At 42.8% G+C, this 27353-nt stretch overlaps 1 protein-coding gene and 1 pseudogene across 4 annotated transcripts in view; one reads left to right on the top strand and one right to left on the bottom strand.

Moving 5' to 3' along the window:
• Positions 1-2174: 2174 nt before the first annotated feature.
• LOC311614890 (phosphatidylethanolamine-binding protein 1-like) lies at positions 2175-4637 on the bottom strand (annotated as a pseudogene). The gene is made up of 2 exons: positions 3812-4637; positions 2175-2214 (listed from the first exon to the last, which is right to left on the bottom strand). The product of its transcript is annotated as a phosphatidylethanolamine-binding protein 1-like (transcript).
• Positions 4401-27353, top strand: part of ZFX (zinc finger protein X-linked) — an 82405-nt gene continuing 59452 nt past the window's right edge. The window contains exons 1-2 of one of the 3 annotated variants that reach the window (XM_084869549.1): positions 4401-4548; positions 17937-18003. The gene's annotated coding sequence lies outside the window, so the exon portion shown is untranslated. The remainder of the gene's footprint in view (positions 4549-17936; positions 18004-27353) is intronic. The other 2 variants (XM_084869548.1, XM_084869545.1) reach the window with 2 other exon arrangements.

The raw sequence follows: 27353 nt of genomic DNA, 5'->3' as shown, positions 1-27353 counted from the left end.
CCAGAATTCATGTTATTGTTTTGTTTCTGAATTCTCAAGTCCAGGTACAAGTCAAGAATGTCAGCTGCCGCTTCAATTCTACAACACGATTCTCTGGGGCTTAGCACATGAGATATAACTATTGGGAATGGAAGTGACAGAACATTATTTACTAGGCCCAAGGTTATCTACCTAAAAAGACATCCCAGAAACTGAAAAACTTGTGAACTGCTAAGAGGATTTAGTAAGGTGACAGAGTTCAAGATAAACATGCCAAAATTATTAGTTTACTAAATAATTTACTCATTTACAATACACAAATCAGAAAATGCAATGGTTATAAACTATCCAGGTATAAATGTGGCAAGAATATGCAAGGTATGCCAAAACCTGTTTGGCTCAGTAGATAGAGTGTTGGCCTGCGGACTGAAGGGTCCCAGGTTTGATTCCGGTCAAGGGCATGTACCTTGGTTGCAGGCACATCCCTAGTATGGGGTATGCAGGGGGCAGCTGATGGATGTTTCTCTCTTATCAATGTTTCTAACTATCCCTCTCTCTTCCTCTCTGTAAAAAAATCAATAAAATATATTTTGTTTAAAAAGAATATGCAATGTATATATGAATACAACCAACATTTGGAAGACAAAAAAGGAGATATGAATAATAAGAAAATAGGCAATATTCTTGAATGGAAATACTCAACATTGTACAGATGACTACCATATTTTCCCATAAATTCAGTGCAATCAAAAATATTAAGACTTTAAAGAACTTGTTCAGCTAAACATAAAGATTTTGAAAAGTAAATTCATGATAGTAAATGAACTTTGAAAAGGAATTATGATGGGAGAGTTGACATACCACATTTTAGAACATATAAAGCCACAATATAAGAAGCATGGTATGAATACAGAAATAGAGCAATCATTGGAACAAACTATAATCAGATCTAAAATTTTAATAATATATACTAGAGGGAGCATTTTATGTCAGTGAAGAAAGAGATAGACTGTGTTTTAGTCCAAATGGCTATTTGCCGATAGAGATATTTTATTGAAAATCTTATATAAAATTTAATCGAGACAAAATTATGAACAAAGAAGTTATGAGATTATTTTAGCAATTTGGATGAGGAAGTCAAAACAAACCCAAAAGTTATAAAGGAAAAGTTGACAGATCCAATAAATAAAAGTTCAAAGCTTATGGCCAAAGATATTGCAGATTTAAAAGATGATAAGTTGAGAAAAAATTCTTGAAACTTACATGACATATGAAAAATTAATATTCCCAGTATCAATCAGTAATATAAAAATAGAGTAAAAATGGGGAAAATACATATTGCATTTCTTTTTTTTCCCCTAAGGTATTTTATGTGTATATATTGCATTTCTTTTTAAAAAATATATATTTTATTGATTCTTTTACAGAGAGGAAGGGAGAAGGATAGAGAGTTAGAAACATCTATGACAGAGAAACATCAATCAGCTGCCTCCTGCACACCCCCTACTGGGGATGTGCCTGCAACCAAGGTACATGTCCTTAATCGGAATTGAACCTGGGACCCTTCAGTCCGCAGGCCGACACTGTATCCACGGAGCCTAACCGGCTAGGGCCATATTCCATTTTTTTTTTTTTTTTTAGATAGCTAAAAACTAAGAGGAAGAGAACTTGTATAGACTCATGAGCACACTGATTTGGTTTGGGCATATGTAGAAGTTAGTGACAGTGAAATGGTCCCACAGGCAGGAGCATATGCAGCATCTCATCTCCATGGAGTTTTCTTAGTGCCTCAGATTCCACAACAGGAAAAGACTGTTTCGACTTATAAGATAGTGAATATGGGATCATGAAAATGAGTTTTGTGCTGAACCATTGTACTTTTTTAAAAAATATATTTTATTGATTTTTTACAGAGAGGAAGGGAGAGGGATAGAGTCAGAAACATCGATGAGAGAGAGAGACATTGATCAGCTGCCTCCCGCACAACCCCCACCGGGGATGTGCCCGCAACCAAGGCACATGCCCCTTACCGGACTCGAACCTGGGACCCTTCAGTCCGCAGGCCTACACTCCATCCACTGAGCCAAACCGGTTTCGGCATGAACCATTGTACTTTTATACTCAGAGATCATATCATTGTTCAGGAAGAACTTAGACAAATATTCCTCTTACTATGCTTGCATTTAAAGGACCCTTTACAAACATTTGGCATCAGTGTAATAATCACACTGTATCCTGGAGGATAAGGCACCATTAGTGAATAATGTGTCTGACTTCAGCTTTTTGGCTACAGAGAAAACCCATCTCGCAAATATGTATAGGCTATTTATAGAAGAAATACAAATATCCGATACACATTTGTGAAGTGCTCAGCCTATCTAGTAATAAGGAATGTGAAAAGTAACAGTGTGATTCATTTTCACTCTTTAAAATTGGCAAAAATTAAAACACTTTATAGCAGTCAGTGTTGGTGAGGATGTAAACAGGTACATTCTTTAAAGAAGACAGTTTGATTACAAGATTTAAAATATCTTGCCCTTTAACCCAGAATCCCCCATGTGGATTATAAAGAAATACTTGCTGTATCATAAAGAAATATTTGCTTATGATGTTTATTTCAGCATTGTTTCTTTCTTTCTGTTTTTTTTTTTTCTTTTTGGTTAATCCTCACCAGAGGATATTTTTAAATTGATTTTTAGAGAGAGTGGAAGAGAGAGGGAGAGACAGAGAGAAACATTGATGTGAGCATGAGCCCTGACCAGGGCCTAGTGCTGGGGAGTGCCCAGAATCGAACCTGGAACACTGGTCTGTAGGCCAATGCTCTATCCACTGAGCCAAACCAGCTAGGGCAATTTATCTCTTTTTATTGCTGAATAGTATTTCACTGTAAAGATATACTGCATTTACCCATTCACCAATTGACTGGACATTAGGATTGTTTTCACTTTTTTTGGCTATTAAGAATAATGCTGCTATTACCGAAACCGGTTTGGCTCAATGGTAGAGCGTCGGTCTGCGGACTGAAGGGTCCCAGGTTCGATTCCGGTCAAGGGCATGTATGTTGGTTGTGGGCACATCCCCGGTGGGTGGTGTGCAGGAGGCAGCTGGTCGATGTTTCTCTCTCATCGATGTTTCTGGCTCTCTATCTCTCTCCCTTCCTCTCTGTAAAAAATCAATAAAATATATTTTTAAAAAAAGAATAATGCTGCTATGAACATTAGCGTTCAAGTTTGTGTAGACATATGTTTTCATTTTTCTTTGAGTAGATTCCTGGGAGTGGAATGTTAGGTTGTATGGTAAGTCCGTGTTCTACTCTTTAAGAAAGTGCTAACCTGTTTTTCAAAGTGGCTGTACCATTTTCTATTCCCTTCAGTAATGTATAAGAGTTCCAGTTTTGCTGAAACCGGTTTGGATCAGCGGATAGAGCGTCGGCCTGTGGACTGAAGGGTTCCAGGTTCGATTCTGGTCAAGGGCATGTACCTCGGTTGCTGATCGATGATTCTCTCTCATCGATGTTTTTGACTCTCTATCCCTCTCTCTTCCTCTCTATAAAAAATCAATAAAATATATATATTTTTTAAAAAAGAGTGCCAGTTTCTTCACATCCTTTCCAAAACTTGGTATTGTCTGCTTTCTTTTATGACACTAATTTTGGAGGATATGTAGTGGTATCTCATTGTGGTTTTAATTTGTATTTTCCTAATGTCTAACGAGGAGCCCATCCTAGTACCAAAATATCCCCCAAAATGGAGTTCAAGTTTGGTCAAACCATAAAGCATTGACCCTTTACAATTGTAAAGGACAGGCAGAAGGAAAAGTCCCCCTAACCCACCATCTGCCCAGGTCTGGCCTCGGAGAATGGGAACAGGGCAGAAGAGAAAGCTCCATGCATCGCTGAACTTGAGAACACTGCTTGGGGCCTCGGGGGGCGACTTCTGTTTCCTGCCTTTCCCCCCACTTCCCAGACAGCTGCTCACAGAGCTTGGGCACGTACCATCCTTATTCCGCCTGGTAGCCCGTGCCAGCCACTGGGGACCGAGCTCCTAATTTTTGTGGAAAGATGCCACCTTGAATTGGCCAGGGCGGCCTCCGGGTCGGTTGCTGAGAATAGGCTCTTCCCACTTCAGTGGCCAGTGAGGTCCCGTGCCCTTTGGAAGCCCAGCGCCCACATATTCAGAGGGGACCGTGCCACTGCTGATGTCACTGCCCTTCGTGTTGACCACCAGAAAATGGTGCCATTCCCTACGTTTTGGGTCCTTCCCGCCGGGAGCATCCGGGTCTGTCAAGACCGAGGTGTAGGGTTTACTTAGATCGAGGCCGGCCCTTGCAATACTAGTGGCTCGGTTCTCAGCCTGGGTGGGCGTCGGCGCTCTGCCCAGCTCGTCTACCTCCACCCCGGCGCCTGCGACCTGCGGCGGGTGCTGCGGAGCCTCCTCCACCCCCTGCAGGCTCTGGGGCCGGGACCACTCGCCGAGGTCCCGCCGGCACACGGGGCGGAGCAGGCGGACCGCCGGGAGAGCCGGAGCCGCAGCCGAGAGCCGCGGGAGAGACCAGGCGCCGGAAAGTAAGGTTTGCAATCGGGGAATGGAAACCCTCCAACTTTTCTGTTTTTCGAAATCGTGTTGACTATTCTCAACCCTTTGCATTTCCGCAGACATGTTAGGCTCCGCTGGTGCATTTCTCCCCCCGAAGGGCCTGCCGGGATCGGGGAAGGGATCGCGTTAAATGTTGTAGATCCGGGCGGCGGCCTGGGCCGGAGCCGGAGCCGCATCTAAGATGGCAGCGGCGGCAGCGGCGGGGCGGGCGAGGTGGGGGTGGCGGGCCGGGCCGTCTCGGGGCCCCGCGCGGCCGATTCGGGGCTCCCTGGCGCCCATCGGCGACGCGATCGGCGGGATCAGGGGCGCGCGGAGCCGCAGGCGATGCGCTCTGGCCCCGCCGGGGCGGGCATCGCCCTCTACAGCCGTGTAGTTGTGTGTGTGCGTGCGTGCGTGTGTGTGTGTGTGTGTGGGGGGGGGGCTCGGTGTCCCGCGAGACGGAGTGCAGCCGCGTGGGCAAGCAGGCCTTCACCCTCGTTACCCTGGGCTGCAGCGGCGTCCTCATCCAGTTCGCCGCACCCAAAATCTATCCCTTCTGCAATGTCCCAAAGACCTGCCGGGGCCATAGCCTGGAGCCGTCCGTGTTCTATGAGCGAGGGAGGAGCCGTCCTCCATCTCAGCAGTATTTCCAGTTTTATGGCCACCTGCCCCGGCGGCAGAACAGGATGCAGGGCTACGTGCCGGGGAGCACCTAGCAGCGTGCCATGCTGCAGAGCCTCAGGGACTTCAAGGACAAGGTCGTTCTTGATGGTGGCTGTGGCTCTGGGGTCCTGTCGCTTTAAAAAAAAAAATTAAAATATATATATATATGATTTCAGAGATGAAGGGAAAGGAAGAGATAGATAGATAGAGAGAGAGAGAGAGAGAGTAGCAGAGGCATCAATGGTGAGAGAAAATCATCGATCTGTTGCCTCCCGCACCCCCCACCCTGGGGATCAAGCCTATAACCTGGGCCTGGGCCCTGACCGATTGGCAATCGATCAGTGACCTCCTGGTTCATAGGTCGAGGCTCAGCCTCTGAGTCACACCAGATGGGCTCCTGTTGCTTTTTGCTGCCCAAGCTGGAGCAAGGGTGGCATAGGCAGTGCAGGGCAGCACTCGCGGGTCTTGGTGAAGAATAACAACCTCACCTAGTGTATCAGCCACTGTATCGTGGCCACCTGCAGAGGTCTCGCTCCCTGAGCCGGTGTACATCGCCATCTCAGAGCCCATGGGCTCCATGCTGTTCCATGAGTGCATGTTCAAGAGCCACCCACATGCCAAGTACCTGAGGCCTGGTGGAAACATGTTCCCTATCATTGGTGATGCCCACCCCATGCCCTTCATGGATGAACTGCTCTCCATGGAGCAATTCACTAAGGCCAGGTTCTGCTGCTAGCCATCTGTTGCCCCTCCAAGATGCCACTGTGGACGAATATTTCTGGAAGCTTATAGCGGACGCATTTGACACCCGGATGCTGATGGCCAGGCCTGTCAAGTACACGGTGAACTAACTCTTTAGAGGCCAAAGATGGAGACTTGTGCAGGATAGAAATCCCATTCAAGCCGAAACCGGTTTGGCTCAGTGGATAGAGTGTCCGTCTGCGGACTGAAAGGTCCCGGGTTCGATTCCGGTCAAGGGCATGTACACTGGTTGCAGGCACATCCCTGGTGGGGGGTGTGCAGGAGGCGGCTGGTCGATGTATCTCTCTCATCGATGTTTCTTAAATATATTTTATTGATTTTTCACAGAGAGGAAGAGAGAGGGATAGAGAGTTAGAAACATCGATGAGAGAGAATCATCAATCAGCTGCCTCTTGCACACCCCCTACTGGGGATGTGCCCGCAACCAAGGTACATGCCCTTGACCGGAATCGAACCCGGGACCTTTCAATCCGCAGGCCAACGCTCTATCCACTGAGCCAAACCGGTCCTGGCTCTCATCGATGTTTCTAGCTCTCTATCCTTCGCGCTTCCTCTCTGTGAAAAATCAATAAAATATATATATGTAAAAAAAGAAAGAAATCCCATTCAAATTCCACATGCTGCGGGAGAGGGATGAGTGGTAAGAGAAAAAAGGGGAAAAAAGAAATTCCACATGCTGCAATCCGGGCTGGTTCAGGGTCTGGCTTTCTGGTTTGACGTCATGTTCATTGGCTTAATTGTGTGGCTTGTCCAGGCGCCACTGGTACCAGGTCTGGTGCCTGTTGCGGTCACACACTCTCAGGGACATGCCTGCTTACTGCCTACCGGAGACAGAGCTACGACATCAGGATTGTGGCCCAGGTAGACCAGACGGGTTCCAAGTCCAGTCACCTACTGGATTTGCAAAACTCCTTCTTCCGATACACAGGGGCGACACCCTCACCCCCGCCGGGGTCTCACTGCACACCCACTTGGAGAGCACGTGGAACATGGCAGCACCTAAACCTCAGCAGTGGGATGCTGACTGCCCGGACCTGAGCAATGTTATCATAGACGGCTCCAGCTTTGGGCCACGACAACCGGATTCCTTTAGGGGAGTGGTCGGCAAACTGCAGCTCGCGAGCCGCGGTTTGCCGCTCTGTTGACTAATGAGTTTGCCGACCACTGACATAGACTCTCGATTCCAATAATTGCAGGCTATTGTTCCTTGTGATTAAGCCCCCACCCAAGTGGTCGGCAAACTCATTAGTCAACAGAGCGACAAACCTCGGCTTGCGAGTTGCATGTGGCTCGCGAGCCGCAGTTTGCTGACCACTGCTTTAGGGTCCTCTGGCGCCCAGGGCAGCAGTGGTGGGGCTCCAGCACCCACCAGCTGGTCAACAGCCAGTTTACTACGGGCATCCCTGCCATCTCCATGGCCTCACCCATGTCTATCCCAACCAACAGCATGAACTAGGGGAGCTAGGCCCCTCCAGTTGGGAATGGACTGACAATACCAAGAAACCAAATGAAGACCCTGCTCCCCCTCACACCCCACCCCCCGCAGCCTTCCTGGGCAGCTTTCACCCCAGTATTGAAGAAGCCCAAATACTGGCCATGGTCCTCTTTGCCTATAGAAACTTGGACACTTTTTTTTTTTAAATATAGTTTATTGATTTTTTTACAGAGAGGAAGAGAGAGGGATAGACAGTTAGAAACATCAATGAGAGAGAATCATCGATCAGCTGCCTCTTGCACACCCCTTTCTGGGAATGTGCCCGCAACCAAGGTACATGCCCTTGACCGGAATCAAACCTGGGACCCTTGAGTCCGCAGGCCAACGCTCTATCCACTGAGCCAAACCAGTCTTGGCGAAACTTGGACACTTTTAAAAAGTGTATTTAAATATATTTTAAAAGTGCATTTTAAGCCAAAACCAGTCTGGCTCAGTGGGTAGAGCGTCGACCTGCAGACTGAAAGGTCCCGGGTTCGATTCTGGTCAAGGGCATGTACCTTGGTTGCGGGCACATCCCCAGTAGGAGGTGTGCAAGAGGCAGCTGATCTATGATTCTCTCTCATCAATGTTTCTAACTCTCTCTTCCTCTCTGTAAAAAAATCAATAAAATATGTTTTTTTTAAAAAAAAGTGTATTTTAAATATATGTATTTAAAAGTATGTATATATATATATATATATATATATATATATATATATATATATATATATATATATATTTTACTAGGGGTCCAGTGCACGAATTCGTGCATGTTGAAAGGAACTATGGGCTGCAGTGGGCACGGGGGTAGGTCTCGGCCCATCTTCTGCACCCCCACGTGGCCCCTCTTGCCTTGGCCCTGGTCCCCTGTCTGCCCGCAGCCTCATTCCTGCTGCCACTGTTTCCATGTGCTGACTATGCCAGCACCACTCACACCGATGATAGTGCTGAGCAATTGGGGCTGGCACCAGCAGTGGGTGTGAATGGGTGGGAACAGGGCCCGTGCTGTCCGTTGGTATGGGTGGTGGCTGCTGCCCCGATCACCCCTCAGGAGCAGGGGGAGGTGGGAAAGCCCTCAGTGGCGATTGGGGCCGTCAGCCACCACTCACACCTGCTGACGCTGAGGGCACCGAGTGATAGGGGCACTGAGCTATCAGGGCCCGCACTAGGCAGGACAGTGGCACTATAGCAAAGAATTTTCAGTAACCACCAGAGGCTCACCCTGATGACTGTTACTAGTGCCCCACCTTGGTCTGGTGTCCCTACTCATCTGCTCCACCATCCTAGCGTGGCTGACTGCCACCATGTTCCGTGAGCACCCCCTAGTGGTCAGCGCACGTCATAGCGACCATTTAGTTGTTCAGCTATTTGGTCTATTTGCCTATTAACCTTTTATTTTATAGGATTGATTTCAGAGAGGAAGGAGAGGGAGAAAGAGATAGAAACATCAATGATGAGAAAGAATCATTGATTGGCTGCCTCCTGCACTGCAGGAGGGTGGAGCCCACAACCTGGGCATGTGCCCTTGACTGGAATTGAACCTAGGATCCTTCAGTCCACAGGCCAATGCTTTATCCACTGAGCCAAACCAGTTAGGGTGAACTTGGACACTTTTTATACACAACGTTGCTGCAGCTACCCTCACTGCCCACTCACCTCTTGGCCCTGAGCGTGGGTCATTGCCATATTTTACACAAGATTATACCACGGGATCCCTGCTTCCCCCTCCTGCGCTCTCTACCCTGACCTGGGCTTGAAATCTAACGAAACAGACGTGCCCAGGCCTGACAGCTGCAGGCCCTGTGGGTGGGTGGCAGGGAGCAACTGTGGCCCTGCCCAGTTCCCCAGCGCTGGCCCCCCCTTGCCTGTCTCCAGCGAGAAGGCAGTCTTTGCCAGACGGGGCCTCCCTACGCCTTGGTCACAATGGGCAAGACATGCTGCTTTTTAAATTCTATTTTTTTATGAAAAGAACCAGTGTCAATCCACAGACCCTCTGAGGAAACCAGGCCGGCCTGGCAGAGCCAGCAGCCCCCTTCCCCCAACTCAGAGGCTCAGTGGGGAGGGGTGGCCCTGCTAGGGCTTCAGAACAGGGTGGGGCCGGGCCTGCACAGCTCCATATATGTGTCACAAAAGGGTTCAGTTCACACTCGAATGTACAACCCACTCCAGCTGTCGGGAAGGCCCTGCCTCTCGCTGCTATCCTGTCCCTGAGCCCCTCTGGATCCGCCCCCCTAATCCCTGCCAAGAGCTAGAGCAGGAGGCCCAGGGGCCTGCAGGGGAGGAGGGTCAGAGTCAGCCACAGAGAAACCTCAAGGATCTGTGAGGGAGGGCGTTCTTTTTCCTTGTAGCTAACATTAGGCCTGCGTGTTTCCCTCAGTATTTATATTCCCAGCCTAAATCCCATTTGGTCCCGATGTATGATTCTTTTTATATGCTGCTTCATTCAGTTGGTTGACAGTTTGTTAAATATTCTTACATTGATGTTAAGGAGGGATATTAATTTTTACTTTTCTTGTGATGGCTTTGTTTGGTATTGGGAAGGGGTACAGCTAGCCTCACAGAATGAATTGGGCAGTGTTCTGTCTTCCGCTGTTTTCTGAGAGTTTGTAAAGGATCGGTAATATTTTTTCTTTAAATATTTGTTAGAATTCACCAGTTTGCCAGGGAAGCCACCTGGAGTTGAACTATATTTTCGGAGAAGATTTCAAATTAGTAATGGGATTTCTTGCTGTAGGTGTGTTCAGATTTTCTATCGCTTATTGGGTGAATTTTGATCATTTGTGTCTTTTCAGGAATTTGCCCGTTTCATCTAAGGTGTCTCATGTGTGGGCATAAACTGGTTCATTCAAACCCTTTTTAATCCTTTTACTTTCTGTAGTGTGGGTAGTGTTGTATCCTCTTTCATTCCTGATTTTGGTAATTTGTGTCTTTTCTTCCCCCCCCCCCTTTTTTTTCAGTTTTTTCTTTTTTTTAAATATATTTTTTATTGTTTTTTTACAGAGAGGAAGGGAGAGGGATAGAGTGCTAGAAACATCGATGAGAGAGAAACATCAACCAGTTGCCTCCTTCACACCCCCACCGGGGATGTGCCTGCAACCAAGGTACATGCCCTTGACCGGAATCGAACCCGGGACCCTTGAGTCCACAGGCCAACGCTCTATCCACTGAGCCAAGCCGATTTCAGCCTGGTCAGTTTTTTCAACAAACCAACTTTTAGTTTTTAAAATTTTCTCTATTGTTTTTCTGTTTTCTGTTTCATTGATTTCAGTTCTGATCTTTATTATGTCTTATCTTGCTTTGGGTGTCATTTGCTCTCCTTTTTCTAGTTTCCTAAAATAGAAGTACAGGTTATTGATTTGATTTTTTTGTGTGTGATATAAATATTTAAAGCTATAAATGTCCCTCTAAGCACCATTTTCTCTGTGTTCCATCTTATTTTAAAAAGTAAATTCTTTATTATGAGATAATTATGAGTTCACATGCAGAAATATCCATGCAGAGATATCCCATGCACCCTTTACAAAATATCCCCCAATGGTAACATCTTACAAAACTATAATATCTCATTGTGGTTTTAATTTGCATTTCTAATGGCTAATGGTGTTCATGGGCTTTTTGCCATCTGTATATCCTTTTTGGTGAAATGTCTGTTCATGTATTATATTTTCCTCATTTTGTAATAGGATTATTTGCTTTTCTACAGTTGAGTTTTGAGTATACATCCTTTGTCAGATATGTGGTTTGCAAATATTTTCTCCCAGTCTGTAGCTTGACTTTTCATGCTCTAAATAAGGTATTTCACAGAGCAAAATTTTACCCATTTTTCCTTTTATGGGGTTTTTGATGTTAAGTTTAAGAACACTTTGCCTGGCCCTAGTGGGTTTGGCTCAGTGGATAGAGCATCAGCCTTCAGACTGAAGGGTCCCAGGTTCAATTTTGTTCAAGGGCACAGGCCTGAGTTGCAGGCTAGATCCCACAGAAGGGGGCGTGCAGGAGGCAGCCGATCAGTGATTCTCTCTCATCATTGATGTTTCTATCTTTCTCTCCCTCTCCCTTCCTTTCTGAAATAAATAAAAAATAAAAAGAACACTTTGCTTGGCCCTAGGTCCTGAAGATTTTATCCTATGTTTTTCCCCTAAATGTTTATAATTTTATATTTTCCATTTAAATCGACAATCCATTTTGAGTTCATTTGTGTATCAGGTGCGAGGTTCAGGTTTAGGCTTGTTTATTTATTTTTGCCTGTTGGCTGTTCAATTGATCCAGCACCATTTCATGAAAATACTCTCCTTCCTCCATTGAATTATTTTTTTCATCCATGTCAAAAATCAATTGGGTATCTTTGTGTGGGTCTGTTTCTATGTTTTCTATTCTGTTCACTGACCTATGTCTATATGTCTACAATCTGGATTACTATAGCTATATAATAAATGATGAAATCAGATAGACTAATTTTTTTCTACTTTATTCTTTTTTTTTTCAAAATTAATTTAGCTATTCTAGTTCCTTTTCCTTTCTGTGTAAATATTAGGATAAGCTTGTCTACATCTATAAAAATATTATTGAGCTCTAGCTGGTTTGGCTCAATGGATAGAGCATTGGCCTACAGAATGAAGGATCCTGGGTTCAATTCCAGGCAAGGGTACATACCTTGGTTACAGATTCATTACCCAGTCCTGGTCGGGGCCCATGTTTGAGGCAGTCAATTGATGTGTCTCTCTCACATCGATGTTTCTCTCTATCTCTCCTCCTCCCTGCCACTTTTTAAAAATCAATGGAAAAATATCCTTAGGTGAGGATTAACCTGATATATCTGATATTTAGATAGGAATTGCATTAAACCAGTACAGGAATTTGGGGAGAACTAAAATCTTTTCTATGTTGACTTTCCTAATCCATGAACACAGAAAGTCTCTCCATTTATTTAGATCTTTTTGTATTTCTTGCATCAGTATTTTGTAATTTTTAAGGATACAAGTCTTATACATGCTTTGTTAGATTTATACCTAAGTATTTTATTTTATTTTTTTACTGATTGTTAATGGTATTGTATTTTAAATTTTGGTGTCCATGTGTTCATTGCTAATATATAGAAATAGTTATTTTATACACTTATCTTGGATCCTGTGATGTTGTCAAAATTATTAGCTCTAGGAGTTATTTTATAGATTTAAAAATATATTTTTATTGATTTCAGAGAGGAAGGAAGAGGGAGAGAGAGATAGAAACATCAATGATGAGAAAGAATCATTGATCAGCTGCCTCCTGCATGCCCCACACTGGGGATCAAGCCTACAACCTGGGCATGTGCACTGAATGGGAATCAAACCATGACCTCTTGGTTCACAGGTCCATGCTCAACCACTGAGCCACACTGGTGGGGCATCCTATATAATAAAAGCCTAATATACCAAATGGTGGAAGGACCAGTGGAACAGATGGTCACTATGATGCACACTGACCACCAGGGGGCAGACACTCAACGCAGGAGCTGCCCCAGCCCGCAGGCCCCAGGCCAGCCAAGACAGGTGCCAGCAGGGCCCCCTCCGTCACCCGGTTGGTTGCTCTACATATTGGCCCTGATTGCCGGCCAGGTCTGGATCTAGCCCAATGGGGATGGAGCCGGCCAGGTCTGGCTCTTTTGTGATTTCGAGACACACGTGGGTGGGCGGGGACTTGACTTTGGGTCCCGTGGTGAGCCCCAGACTCTGACAGGAGGAAGGTTTTCATATACATTTTACTAATTTTCTTTTTTCTCTGACACTTCTATTATAGAGAAAGGGCAAATAGCAATATTAAAATACTTCCTCTAATTAATTCTCTTTTAATGTATATGAATTTCATGCACTGGGTCACTAGTGTTGAATAAGATGATGAGAGCAGGCATCCTTGCTTTGTTCCTGTTCTTAGCGGGGAAACAGTCAGTTTTTCATCAATAAGTATAATGTAAGCTGTAAGGTTTTTTTTGTAGGTTTTATTGATCAAGTTGAAATTACCTTCTATCCCTAGTTTTCTGAGAATTTTTATCGGGAATCAGTGTTGAATTTTGTCAAATGCTTTTCTGCATCACTTGATATGATTATGTGATTTTTTTTTTTCTTTTTTAGCTTGTTGAAGGGATTTTAAATATTGAACTAGATTTGCATCCAAGCAATAAACCTTCCTTGGCCATGGTGTATGATTCTTTAAAACATTTTTTTTTACTGTAATAAAATACATATAGCATACAATTTACTATTTTAGCCATTTAAAAGTGTACAATTGTCACTAAGTACATTCACGATGTTGTGCAATCATCACCACTATCTAATTCCAGAACATTTTCATCACTCCAAAAGGAAACCTCATACTCATTAAGCAATCACTCCTCATTCCCATTCTCCCAACCCCTGGCAACCACTAATCTGCTTTTTGTTTCTATGGATTTGCCAACTCTGCATATTTCATGTAAATGGAATTATACAGTGTGTGGCCTTTTGTGTCTGGTTTATTTCACGTAGCACAATGTTTCTGCGGTTCATCCATGTCATAGCATGTGTCAGTACTTCATTCCTTTCTATGACTGAATAATATGGCATATTTTGTTTATCTGTTCATCGGTTGATGAGCATTTGGGTTGTTTCCATTTTTTGGCTATTGTGAGTCGTGGTGCTATGAACACTCATGTGTAAGTTTTTGTTTGAACACCTGTTTTCAATTCTTTTGAGTATGTACCTAGAAGTGGAATTGCTGGGTCATATGGTAATTCGATGTTTTAGCTTTTTGGGGAACAGCCAAACTTTTTTCTAACGTGGCCACGCCATTTTGCATTCCCACCAGGAATGTATGAGGATTCCAGTTTCTTCACATCCTCATCAATGCTTTTTATTTTATGTTTGTTGTTGGTGTGACGGCCATCCTCGTGGGTGTGAAGTGGTATCTCATTGTGATTTTTATTTTCATTTCCCTAATAAGTAGTGATGTTGAGCAGCTTTTTATATGCTTGTTAGCCATGATTATATCTTCTTTGGAGAAATGTCTATTCAAGTTCTTGGCTCATTTTTAAAGTGGGTTGTCTGTCCTTTTGTTGTTGAGTTGTAGATGTGTTTGATATATTCTGAACACTAGAACCCATATAATTCTTTTAATATGTTGCTGAATTTTAATCGCTAAATACAGGGGTGGGCAAAAATAGGTTTACAGTTGTATGTGAAACAGAATTTATTCTGTGTGTATGTGTGTGTGTGTGTGTGTGTGAACAGCCACCTTTTCAATAAATTATTTCTTATATATTTATTTATTTATTTATTTATTTATTTATTTTAAAATATGGACTGCTTCACGAATTTGCATGTCATCCTTATGCAGGGGCCATGCTAATCTTCTTTGTATCATTCCAATTTTAGTATATATGCTGCTGAAGCAAGCACCAGAGTTTATTCTTTTTTAAAAAATATATTTTTAAAATTTATTTCAGAGGGGAAGTTAGAGGGAGAGAGAGAGATAGAAACATCACTGATGAGAGAGAATCATTGATTGGCTGCCTCCTGCATGCCCCCTACTGGGGATTGAGCCCATAACCTGTGCGTGAGCCCTTGACCGGAATCAAACCTGGGACTCTTCAGTCCCCAGGCCGATGCTCTATCCACTGAGCCAAACCAGCTAGGGCCCAGAGTTTATTCTTATGTTATTTATTAATTATTGTATTATTTATTTGTATTACAACTGTATTCATGAGGGATATTGACTGTACTTTTCTTTTTTGTGATTAATCCTCACCCAAGGATACTTTTCCATTGGTTTTTAAAGAGTGCAGGAGGCAACCAATCATTGTGTCTCTCTCACATAATTTTTTTAAATAATTTTTTTTTCTTTTTGCCTCTCTGATTGGGTGTTTTTAGCTACCTTGTCTTCTAAGTTGTTGACTCAGTCCCCTGCTTCATCTAATCTGCTGTTGATTCTTCTAATCTTCTAGTGTATTCTTCATTTCAGATATGGTATTCTTAAATTTCGACTAATTCTTTTTCATTGTCTCTATGTCCATTCTTTTATGCTTACTATCTCTTTGTTGAAGTTCTCACTAAGTTCCTTGTACATTCTTATAACCACTGTTTTGAACTCTATTCCTGGTAGATTGCTTGCCTCCATTTCATTTAGTTCTTTTTCTGGGGATATTTCCTGTTCTTTCCTTTGGGGACTGTTTCTTTGTCTCCTCATTTTGGCTGCCTCTCTTTATTTGTTTCTGTGCATTAGGTAGATCTGCTATGTCTTCTTGGCTTGGTATGGAGGCCTTATGTAGTAGGTATATTGTGGGGCTCAATGACACAGCCTCCATGATCACCTGAGCTAAGTGCTTCAGGAATGTCCCTTGTGTGGGTATGTGAGCCCTCCTATTGTAGTTGAGTCTTGATTGCTGTTGATCCATCAGTGGGTGGAGTTGATTCTTAGGCTGGGTGAAGATGTGGATTGACCCCAACCACAGTGTATGAACTGCTGTGTGGAGGCTGACCCCACAAAGTGGAATTTGCCCCAACAGGGTTTGTGCCTGCTGAGATTTCCCTTTTCTTGAGGAACTAATTAGGTGGTGCTCTGCTGTGGTCTGAAATCTGCCACCACGTGTGTTGGGGCCTCTTGGGAGGGACTCCGTTGCAGCAGGTCAATATTAGGCACTTCCTGTGACTGACTCTAGGCTACTTGTTTGGAGCTACAAAGGAATCCACAGTTTGTGCTACCTCTGCTGGGCATGGGTGTGAAGAGAGGAGCCAGGCTGCATATCAAGGCCAGTTTCCACCAGCACCAAGCCTGGGAGCAGGTCAGCAAATAGCCCAAAGCACCCCCCAACTCCACCTCCGCCGGTGGCTTCCTGTTAGTCTCAGTGAAATAGCCTCTAGTGATATGAGAGTTGCATGAGGTAGGTTCGCAGTGAGTCACCGGGTAGGGACATGTGTTTTTCACCAGAATGATACAGATTCAAACTCAGCACCAGTGCTGGGACTGAAACCACTCAGCAAAAGTCCCAGAGTACACCAAGGTCAGCTGCCACCATCCAGTGCCTGCAGTCCTGTGTAGTGGGGCAGGATCTCGTGGAGTTATCAGGGTGAGGCCAGTAGAGTTCACCAGACCCAAAGAGACCAAGATTTCACCGTGTGAAGGGAGGGGTATACACAAGAATGGTGGCGCTGGTCAGGTATGTGAGAGAAAATTGGAACCTGCCCTAGAGGCACAGAATTCAGTCTCTGCCTGATTCTGCCCAGAGCTTTTCTAGAAACTGCACTGCAAGCCCAGGCTGGCCACAGCCAGGTGACAATTCTGCAGGACACCAGGTTGGCAGGGAGGGGCCACTGGGGGTTGGGAGGGTGGGGCTAGTGGATTTCTTCTGGGGATAAGCTCCAGTCAGGTTCGTGGTAGGAGGCGTGGTCTCTGCCCCAGAGTCATATAACTCAGTCTCTGACACCCCCTGAGTTCATCCTCAAGAGGCCTTCAGGAAATTCTACCCTACAGGCGCAGGCATCTGACTCCTCTTCAGGCTTGAGCATCTGTGGGAACGTGAGAGAGGGACTCCGCACAGGGCCCCTGGCGGCTGTCCCTTTAGCTCTCTCCTCGGAGCCACACAACCCAGTCTCTCCAGTCTCTTCTTTGAGCCTCCTTCCCTCCTCTGGAGCCCACGGTGAGTGCTGTGAGTGAGATTTTATGCTCTGATTCTTTAAGAGGGTGCCTGAGTTTCTAACAGACCCCATCTCCCTGATGCAGTGGTCGGCAAACTGCGGCTCGCGAGCCACATGCGGCTCTTTGGCCCCTTGAGTGTGGCTCTTCCACAAAATACCACGGCCTGGGCGAGTCTATTTTTTAAAAATATATATATTTTATTGATATTTTACAGAGAGGAAGGGAGAGAGATGGAGAGCCAGAAACGTCGATGAGAGAGAAACATCGACCAGCTGCCTCTTGCACACCCCTCACCGGGGATGTGCCCACAACCAATGTACATGCCCTTGACTGGAATCGAACCTGGGACCCTTCAGTCCGCAGACCGACGCTCTACCACTGAGCCAAACCGGCTTCGGCATGGGCGAGTCTATTTTGAAGAAGTGGCGTTAGAAGAAGTTTAAGTTTAAAAAATGTGGCTCTCAAAAGACATTTCAATCGTTGTGCTGTTGATATTTGGCTCTGTTGACTAATGAGTTGGCTGACCGTTGCCCTGGTGGACAGAATTCGCACTGATTTTCACAGCCAGGTGTTACGTGGGCTCCTCTTCCCGGCTCTAGTGTTCTTGGCTGGGAGCCCTGCTGGGGTTGAGACTCCATGCTCTTGGCAGGGGGAACCTCTGCAGCTGAGATATCCCTCTGGATTCTCAGCCACTGCACGTGGGTATGGGTCACATCTCCACTCTTCATACCAGTCTCGGTATGGCTTCTTCTGTAAATCCTTGCTAATAAGATTTTTGTTCAGCTAGTATTCAGTTGGTTATTTAGGTTAATTTTCCTTTATTTTTGTTGTACTTTCAGTTTGGTCCTAGGAGGAAGTGTGTGTGACTTCTACCTACTCTGCCACCACCTTGGATCATCTGTGAAGGTATTTTTTTTTAATTGTGATTAACATTTAAATCAATGGTAAACCAGAATATCCTCAATAATGTGGGTGGGCCTTATCCACTCAGTTAAAGACATTAAGTGAAAAAACTGACCTCCTCTGAGGAAGAAAAAATTCTGCCTTTGGACTTAACACTGCAGTTTTTCCCTGGGTCTCTAGTCTGCTGGCCTGCCTTGAAGATTTTAGATTTGCCAGCCCCACAATTCTGTAAGAATGTGTGTGTGTGTGTGCGCGCGTGCGCGCATGCTTTTTCTCCCCTCTTTGTCAGTGATATTTTGCTGTTTCAAAAAACCCACAAACTTCCAGAATGCTCCTTAGAGGGCAGTATTGTCTCTGTTGAGCCTATAGCACTTTTGAGACAATTGCTGTATCTCCTGAGGCTACATTTAGCCAGAGACTTGAGTGGGTTGTGAAATCGGGGCTGTAGAGCTCCAGTTTCTCATGGTCTCAAAGGCTGGACTAATTCCCTTTTATAGACAAAATGATATGGATTCCAAATTTTTAAGTAGGGGTTGTACTCACAACCTACATAATCTTCACCTTTTTCTCTCTATAAAGATATATAATATATATTATATAAATACAATATATGTGATATTTTGTGTTATATATAAAATAAGGAATATATATCCTGAGTGGCCAGATTATTATGATCTCTGAATGCATAATAATCTGGCCACTCAGTATATATATATATATATATATATATATTAGAGGATTAGAGACCCAGTGTATGAATTTGTGCATGGGTGGGGTCCGGCCAGCCTGGCCAGGGGAAGGAGATATGGGCGGTTGGCCAGCCTGCCTGCTGGTTGAACTCCTGGTTGAAGGGACAATTTGCATATTAGCCTTTTATTATATAGAATATACACTGAGTGGCCATATTATTATGTGTTCAGACATCATAATAATCTGGCCACTCAGTGTATATAGATATATATTAACACATCTACTTCTATTGAGCTCATCTAATGAATTTTTAATTTTATATATTGTATTTTTACCCTCTAAAATTTCCATTTGGTAATTTTTATAGTTTATTTTTACTCTGCTGAGAACTGTATTTTCATTTATCTAAAGGGCGTGTTTACCTCATAGAGCATAATTATAACAGCTTTAAAGTCTGTCTGTTAATTTGAACATCTGAGTTATCTTGGATTTGGCATCTGTTGAATGTCTTTTCCCTTGGGAATTAGCCATGTTTTTCTCAATTTTTTGTATGTCAAATAATTTGGATTGTATACTGGATATTATGAATCTTACGTTGTAAGGATCTGGGTCCTGTTAAAGTCTCCGGTGGATGAGATTTTTTTTTTTTTTTTAAAGCAGGCAATCAACCTGGTTAGGTTGAGACTACATGCTTTGTGTGCAGTGGTCCCAATGTTGGTTCAAAAGCCGCTGCTCTGGTACTTTGGTCTTATCCCCCATGTGCTTTACTCAGGAGTTGGTTGAGGAGTGTTTTTATATAATAGTTTAGTTCTCAAAGTCTTTGCTTTGTTGCTTTGGGTCTGTCCCATGCATGCTCAGCTCAGAGTTGAGTCTGGGATTTGTGCTAGTTCATGTACAGAATCAACTCCTCCAGCAATCTCCTTTTTGTGATTCCTTCCACACTTCCAACTTTCAGGGGCACATTTTCTCAGTTGTCTGGCCAGAGTATAGGGTTCATTGGAGGTATTCTCTGTGTACTGTCTAAGCAAGCTCTGCTGGAGATTTCTTCTCTGATCAATGTTGGGAGAGAAAGTAGCTAAAATATATGGGTAACTCACCCCTCACCTCTTCAAATTTTTACTTCCCTTCTCAATGCACCTGATTTTGCTGACATTTCATAGTATTCAGGTAGTTGCTTTGGTGTATCTCCCCCCCACCCCCCCGAGATTGTAGTTGTTCTAAGTGGGAGAGATAGACTATAGTGGGCTTATTCCATTTTGGCTGGCACCATAAATCAGCACATCCACAGTATTTCTATCAGTGGTAAACTACTTTTTATGTCTATAAATGTCTGTATTTTGCCTTTATAGTGGTAATTTATCTAGGTTTAAAATGCTATGTTGGTAATATTTCCCCTTTTCACTTTGAAAATATCATTCCACTGTCTTTTGGCAGAGTTGGTGACTTATACAAAGTCTGTCGGTTATCTAATTTTAATTTCTTAGTGATAATACCTTTTTTCTCTTGTGGCTTTTAAGATTCCCTTTATCATTAATGTTTTGTAGTTTCACTCCAACATGTCAAAAAAAAAAAAAGTATCAATAACCATCCATAATGCCCCACAGAGGGCAGTATTTTTCCTGTTGAGCCCAATAGCACTCCAGTGACAATGCTGTCTCTCTTGACTGAAGTTGCTGTTTGGTCAAAGACTGGATAAGTTGTGAGATCTGAGTATAGATTTCCAGTTTCTCACAATCTCAAAGGTTATACTAATCCTTTTATAAACAAAATGACATGGATTCCAAAATTTTAAAATAGAGGTCATACCTACAATCTATATAAGCTTCATTTTTGTGTTTATAACCTATTTCTTTCATTGCTTCATGGAAATCAGCCTTCACTAAGGTTTTGGCTAACTTCCTTCAGTCCTTAATTGCTTTGTATTTCTTTATTACCTTAAATATATTTCATAGTAACTTAAAGCCACTTAAGGTCATTCATTAGACCCTTTGCACTCCTTCCTACTTTCCTTCCAGTAATTGTCAACTTATTTATTTAACATTAATTGGGTTGATATGCCAGGTTCTATATTAGACCCAGACCTTTTTCTCAATGTTCCCTCAACCTCTTTAATGCACTAATAATCCAGAAAAAAAGTTTCATGACAGAACAGAGTTTTGAGGAACATACAAAGTTGCGCCAGAAAATTCTTTGACTTAACTTAATCTCCTCCTTAGTGGGTATATTTTTGGTCAGAAGAACTTAACCATTGTTTCTTAAGCTTCTATAAAACCTGCCCTGCTACTTTCTATGAAATATATTACAGTAATATTTATTGACCCATGTGCAGGGTGGTTGTGAGATATTTTACAATATTTATTGTCAAGTCTCAGTCAATAGAGAAAAATTGTTACTGAAAATGGTACTTTTGGGAAATGTTATTTGTCAGGTTGAATCATTTGTTCTATAACATCATGTGTTAAACCTGAAAGTGATAAATAAGTATTAAAAATGAATCTGAGTATTTTTCTTTTATTAGTATTAATAACATCATTTCAAGTGGATGTTTGAAGACATTTAGTTTTTGAGCAGAAATAATGCAAATTTTAATGTATTTGTATAATTTAATGATAAAATAAATATTTCTTACTAAATATTAAAAAGAAATGGTTGGTTTAAATTAGGCACATCTTTGTTCTTCATAAATGGTTGTCCAGAGCTTGAACTTTGAATTTCTATTTCATAAATTTATTAAAAATACAGACTCAAACTATGTATTTAACTGTGTGGGTTTTGTTTTGTTTTGTTTTGTTTTTTAAACATTTTAAAAGCACAAGTGTGCCTTGTTTGGGGAAATAAACAATTAGAGAGAAGCAAATAATTTGTATTCTAATTTTGCCTATATCAAATTTCTATTAATTGAATGTTGTTCCAAAATTTACTAGAGAAACTTATACATGCAAAATTCACTTTAAACCATGAAGTACTACATTACCAAGAAATATTACAGTAATAATTTAAAGGAATCCTAGGGCTAAAAATTATTTTGAAGTGATTTCATAGACTTAGTTTACTTAAATGAGCAAGGCCATAGGAGAAAAAAATATTAAGGAATAAATGTTCCCCTTCAAAGAGAGGAAGAATGAAAAAATACAAAGGACAAGAGATCCCTTATTTTCAGGGATCCCTTATATTCACAATTTGGTGTGCAGTCCTCATGGGGATAGGGCCAGAAGATCCATTATTTATAAAAAAAAAAATAATAATAGGATAAAATCTAAGAAATTAAAGAAACCACTAGAATATTAAAATTGAATTGGAAATATTCACATAAACCCATTATTAAATAGTACATTAGTTATCTACTGCTATTTAACAATATTAACACAGACTTAGAGGCTTAACACAAGACACATTTATTCTCTCTCTTTTTCTGCGGGCCAGTTGTCTGGGCATGGCATGGCTTAGCTAGATGCTCTGCTTCAGAGACTAACAAAGCTTCAATTAAGGTGCCCGCCCAGTTGCGTCTCCAGTTGCGTCTGCTTCCACGCTCACGTGGCTGTTGGCAGCTTTTCATTCCTTGCGGGCTGCTGGACGGAGGTGAGGGTCTCCGTTTCTTGCTGGCTGTCAGCTGGTGGCTGCCCTCAGTACAAGGAAAGCCAGGGAGATTTTGTTATGCTAGAAATCAGTAGTTCTCAAAGATTAGTGGGGTCACGTTGCCCTGGCCGGAGTCAGGGCATTTAGAGGATTATGAAGCCTCACGGTGGCAATGAACTGAAACAGGTGGAATCTATGAAAAGCCGTGGTTTAATAATGATGCTCGAAAGTCTGAAAAGGTTTACTTGTCACCATTTGAGGCGGCTGTTATTCAACTCTTACTACCCTGTTTCCCCGAAAATAAGACAGTGTCTTATATTAATTTTTGCTCCCAAAGTTGCGCTAGGTCTTATTTTCAGGGGATGTCTTATTTTTCCATGAAGAAGAATATGGTACACATTTATTGTTAAATGAAAATAAAGGAAATTTATTACCTGTATACGGTACAGTAGTACGGTAGTTGTCAGCACAAACCAGACAAACTGTGAATCCTACAGTACCAAGAATTGACTCATTTATTCAATGACAATCATGTCATCATCTTCTGGAACATCATCCTAACAATCCAATTCCTGAATTTCCTGGAGAATTTCTTGTGACTCCATTTCTTTCAGAATCAGTGGACCAAATCTCTCATGTTTAGCGTGGGGGGGGGCTTATTTTCGGGGGGATGCCTTCTATTTCACTCAGAAGGAAACCTGTAAGTAGGTCTTATTTTTGGAGGATGTTTGATTTTCGGGGAAACACGGTAGGTAATTTGGCTATTAATAGTAAAGAGTGGAGAATTTTTTTTTTTGCCTTTCCAGTAGAATCTGTATTTCAATAACCAAATATTCCCAATGGATAAGGGGGGGGCTCTACTTCAAAGATGAACACCAGTTAATAAGTGTAGAGCAGTGTTTTTCAACCTTTTTTGGGCAAAGGCACAGTTGTTTCATGAAAAAAATCACGAGGCACACCACCATTAGAAAATGTTAAAAAATTTAACTCTGTGCCTATATTGACTATATATAAAGTAATTCTCTTGAATAGGAATCAAATAAACACAAAGAAAGTATTTTATAATTACTTTATTATGAAATATTAAGTAAACAAAATAGTGAAAAATTATAAAATTCTTGTCTTGTCTGCACCTACGGCACACCAGGCAACATCTCGCGGCACACTAGTGTGCCGCGGAACAGCGGTTGAAAAACGCTGGTGTAGAGAGATGATAGATTTTAAAACGCCGCAGACTTTAATGGAGGCGCCAGGGGAGAACTCATTCCTTGCTTTTTCGAGCCCTGGAGGCTGCTAACATTCCTTGGCTCTGCCCCATCATTCCAGCATCTGCTCTTATCTTCATATCACCTCTGCCCTCTGACTATCTTGCTTTTTCTTATAAAGACCCTGTGATTATCTGGGGCCCACAAGGATAATCCAGGATAATCTCTTTATCTCAAGATCCTAACCCTGGCTGGGTAGCGCAGTTGGTTAGGCTGTTGTGCTGATATGCTAGGTTGTGGGTTCAATCCCTGGTCAGGTCACATAAGAATCAACTAATGAGCACTAACCAGTTTGGTTCAGTGGATAGAGCATCGGACTGTGGATGAAGAGTCCTGGGTTGATTCCGGCCCAGGGCATGTACCTTGGTTGCGGACACACCCCCAGTAGAGGGTGTGCAGGAGGCAGCTGATCGATGTTTCTATTCCTCTCCCTTCCTCTCTGTAAAAAATCAATAAAATATATATTTTTTAAAAAGAATCAACCAAATGAATGCATAAATAAATGGAACAACAAATTGATCTCTCTCTTTTTTCACTCCTTTCTTCTCTTCTCCTCTCCTTGTCTCTCTCTCTCTCTCTCTCTCTCTCTCAAATCAATAATAATAATTTAAAAAAGATCCTTGCCGAAACCGGTTTGGCTCAGTGGATAGAGCGTCAGCCTGCAGACTGAAAGGTCCCGGGTTTGATTCCGGTCAAGGGCATGTACCTTGGTTGCGGGCACATCCCCAGTGGGGGGTGTGTAAGAGGCAGCTGATCGATGATTCTCTCTCATCGATGTTTCTAACTCTCTATCCCTCTCTCTTTCTCTCTGTAAAAAAAATCAATAAAATATATTTAAAAAAATAAAATAAAAAATAAAAAAGATCCTTAACTTAGTCACATCTGCAGAGTTCCTTTTGACATGAAAAAGATTCAAGGAATTAAGTCATGGACATCTTTGAGGGGAGACCATTTTTCTGTCTACCACAGTATGTGATGTTTTTACTTTTGTGTCTATATTTTGTAATGTTATATAATGTGTATTCATTACTTAAAATGTATAAGTTAAACGTAGCAAAATGTTATAGGTTAATACCAAGTGACACGAAACATGGCTCTTTGAGAACTTTTATCGGGCTCCCTATGAACTGTGAGCTTCACATCCAGTTATTTTCTTGGTTTTTATTGATACTAAATCAGAACATTCAAGTTCACAAGTATGGGTCGCCAGAAATGGCAGTCAACGTTCGGTCACTGGGCCATAGACTTTCGTGTGTTGGATTGAACAAGGACCCATCCATTAAGTCATTCCTTCCATTTTGTGTTGTCCCCGGACACTAGGAGGATGAAATAGCAAACTCAAATTCTGCAAGGAAGAATGTCTCATTAGGAGAGTGGGCCTCACGAAGGGCAGCACCGCCCAAGGCTGTGCTTTGGACACTTGTGGGGTTGGGACAGTGATTGACAGGACTCCCCTGGCAGGGACTTCCTGGCAGTCAATGGGAAGGAGCCAAGAATGTCATATGTTCCTTAATGCATGTGACATTCTTCCAAGGACAGATTTTCCGACCTCTTATGTAATTTTCAAATGTCCCCTGAGAAAGTCACATATATGAGAAGCCTATTTGTCATTGTCTGAGCCTAAACCCAATCTCATTCTGCATCTACACTCCGAGTACTTTCTTCTTCTTCTTCTTTTTTTTTCTTCTGAAATTGAATTAAAAAAAAAATATGGAATGCTTTCACAAAGCTGCATGTCATTCTAGCACTGGGGCTGCGCTTATCTCCTCTGGATAATTCCAATTTTAGTATATTGCCGCTGAAGCGAGCATAACTCACAGTCTTTTACGCACAGTTTTAATATCCTGGAATTTTCCAGGAACGGAACCACTATACAAACTGAGAGGAGTGTGTGTTGTTTTGTTTGGCACACTCCCAAGAACGGTTTCATGGTTTAGAAAATCACACCAGTGACATCAATGCCATTTATGGGCTGTGCTGGCTATCTCCCATTTGCCCTTCGAGATCCACTCCCCTCCTCTCTGTCTGCTCTGTGCCCCTGGGAAGGGTTTCTTTGCCTTCCCCTTTCTGGGCGGGTTCCCTCAGAAAGGGAAGGCAGGAAACGTGGGACGTGAAAGGAGAGGGGTGTATGCCACTTGAAATGACTACCAGGTAATAGGTGTTTTCTGATCCGTGGAAAAAGGAAATTGGATGTGGCAATTCCATTAGGAAATGATAACGTTGTGCATGCGATGGAGTCCCAGCTAGTCAGAAAGCACAAATAATGCGTAGGAAGAAGTGCTTTAAACCCCCATGGGCTTAACAGTGGCAAGCTAAAGTTTGGATATCCTTAAAACGTTTATCATTTTTTTTTAAATTTAATTTTATTTTTTATTTTTTAATATATTTTATTGATTTTTTTACAGAGAGGAATAGAGAGTTAGAAACATCGATGAGAGAATCATCGATCAGCTGCCTCTTGCACACACCCCCACTGGGGATGTGCCCGCAATCAAGGTACATGCCCTTGACCGGAATCGAACCTGGGACCTTTCAGTCCGCAGGCCAACGCTCTATCCACTGAGCCAAAGCGGTTTTGGCACGTTTGTCATTTTTAAAAAAAATATATATTTTATTGATTTTTCACAGAGAGGAAGAGAGAGGGATAGAGAGTTAAAAACATCAATGAGAGAGAATCATTGATCAGCTGCCTCTTGCACACACACACACACACACACACACACACACACACACCGGGGATGTGCCCGCAACCAAAACCGGAATCGAACCCGGGACTTTTCAGTCCACAGGCTGATGCTCTATCCACTGAGCCAAACCGGTTTTGGCCGTTTGTCATTTTTTTGTGTGTGTGTGTGCCATCGCTATGAGATTTATTTTGCTTATGTTAGGCTAATATTATTAAAACTCTATGAAGCCCGGCCGGTGTTGCTCAGTGGTTGAGCATCTACCCATGGCCCAGGAGGTTACCGGTTTGATTCCTGGTCAGGGCCCATGCCTGGGTTTCAAGCTCCATCCCTTGTCCCCAGCAGGGGGTGGGTGTGCAGGAGGCAGCCAATCGATGTTACTGTTTCTCCTTGGTGTTTTTGTCTCCCTCTTCCCCTCTCTCTCAAAAACAAAACAAAACAAAAGACCCCAACCCTATGATAAGATAGACATATTAATCGAAAGGGAACCACCATCTTAGGAAATATATGGAAGACAACACTATTAATAATTTTCTATAGAATCTTCATTTAAAAATAAACCCTTTCTCCTGTAATATTTCCATTGATACTGAGAAGATAAAGATGAATACATATTGAAAAAAACCAACAAACAGCCCTGCTAAGTGTTTGCTCCCTCTGATATACTTTTTCCTTAACTCACATTTATGGCTTCCAGAAAGTTCTCTATGATTGTTCAACAGCAAAACCCAGTTTGCTGTCACTGGGTAAAAATGGATGGGAAGGGAAATATTCCTAGGGATAAAACTTTGAGCATTATGTCTTATTGTTCACTTCATGTGGAAGGAGAGATGGCTTATTTTCTCTCGAGGCATAATATTGTTGGGAGATACAATCGGCCAGAGCCCAGAGTGTCCCTGATGTTCTTGTTTTGAATGCCAAGAATGCGAGGCTCTGACCCTCTACCTGGGGTTTCATCTCTCAAGGCCATATTTGCAGGGACTTGCCCGGAGAGAGGAGATGCTATCTCCTGGGACAGAGAGCAGTTTTGCCATAAAAGATGTGAGGTCAGCCCCGGCCAGTGTGGCTCAGTTGGTTAGGCATTGTCCCATGCACCGAAAGGTTTTGGGTTCTATGCCGTCAGGGCACATGCCTGGGT

This window comes from Pipistrellus hanaki (assembly GCF_964339955.1).
Source record: "Pipistrellus hanaki genome assembly, chromosome: X".
Lineage (NCBI taxonomy): Eukaryota > Metazoa > Chordata > Mammalia > Chiroptera > Vespertilionidae > Pipistrellus > Pipistrellus hanaki.
The sequence above is the reverse complement of the archived record's forward strand: the minus strand, read 5'-3'. Positions and strand labels throughout refer to the sequence as shown.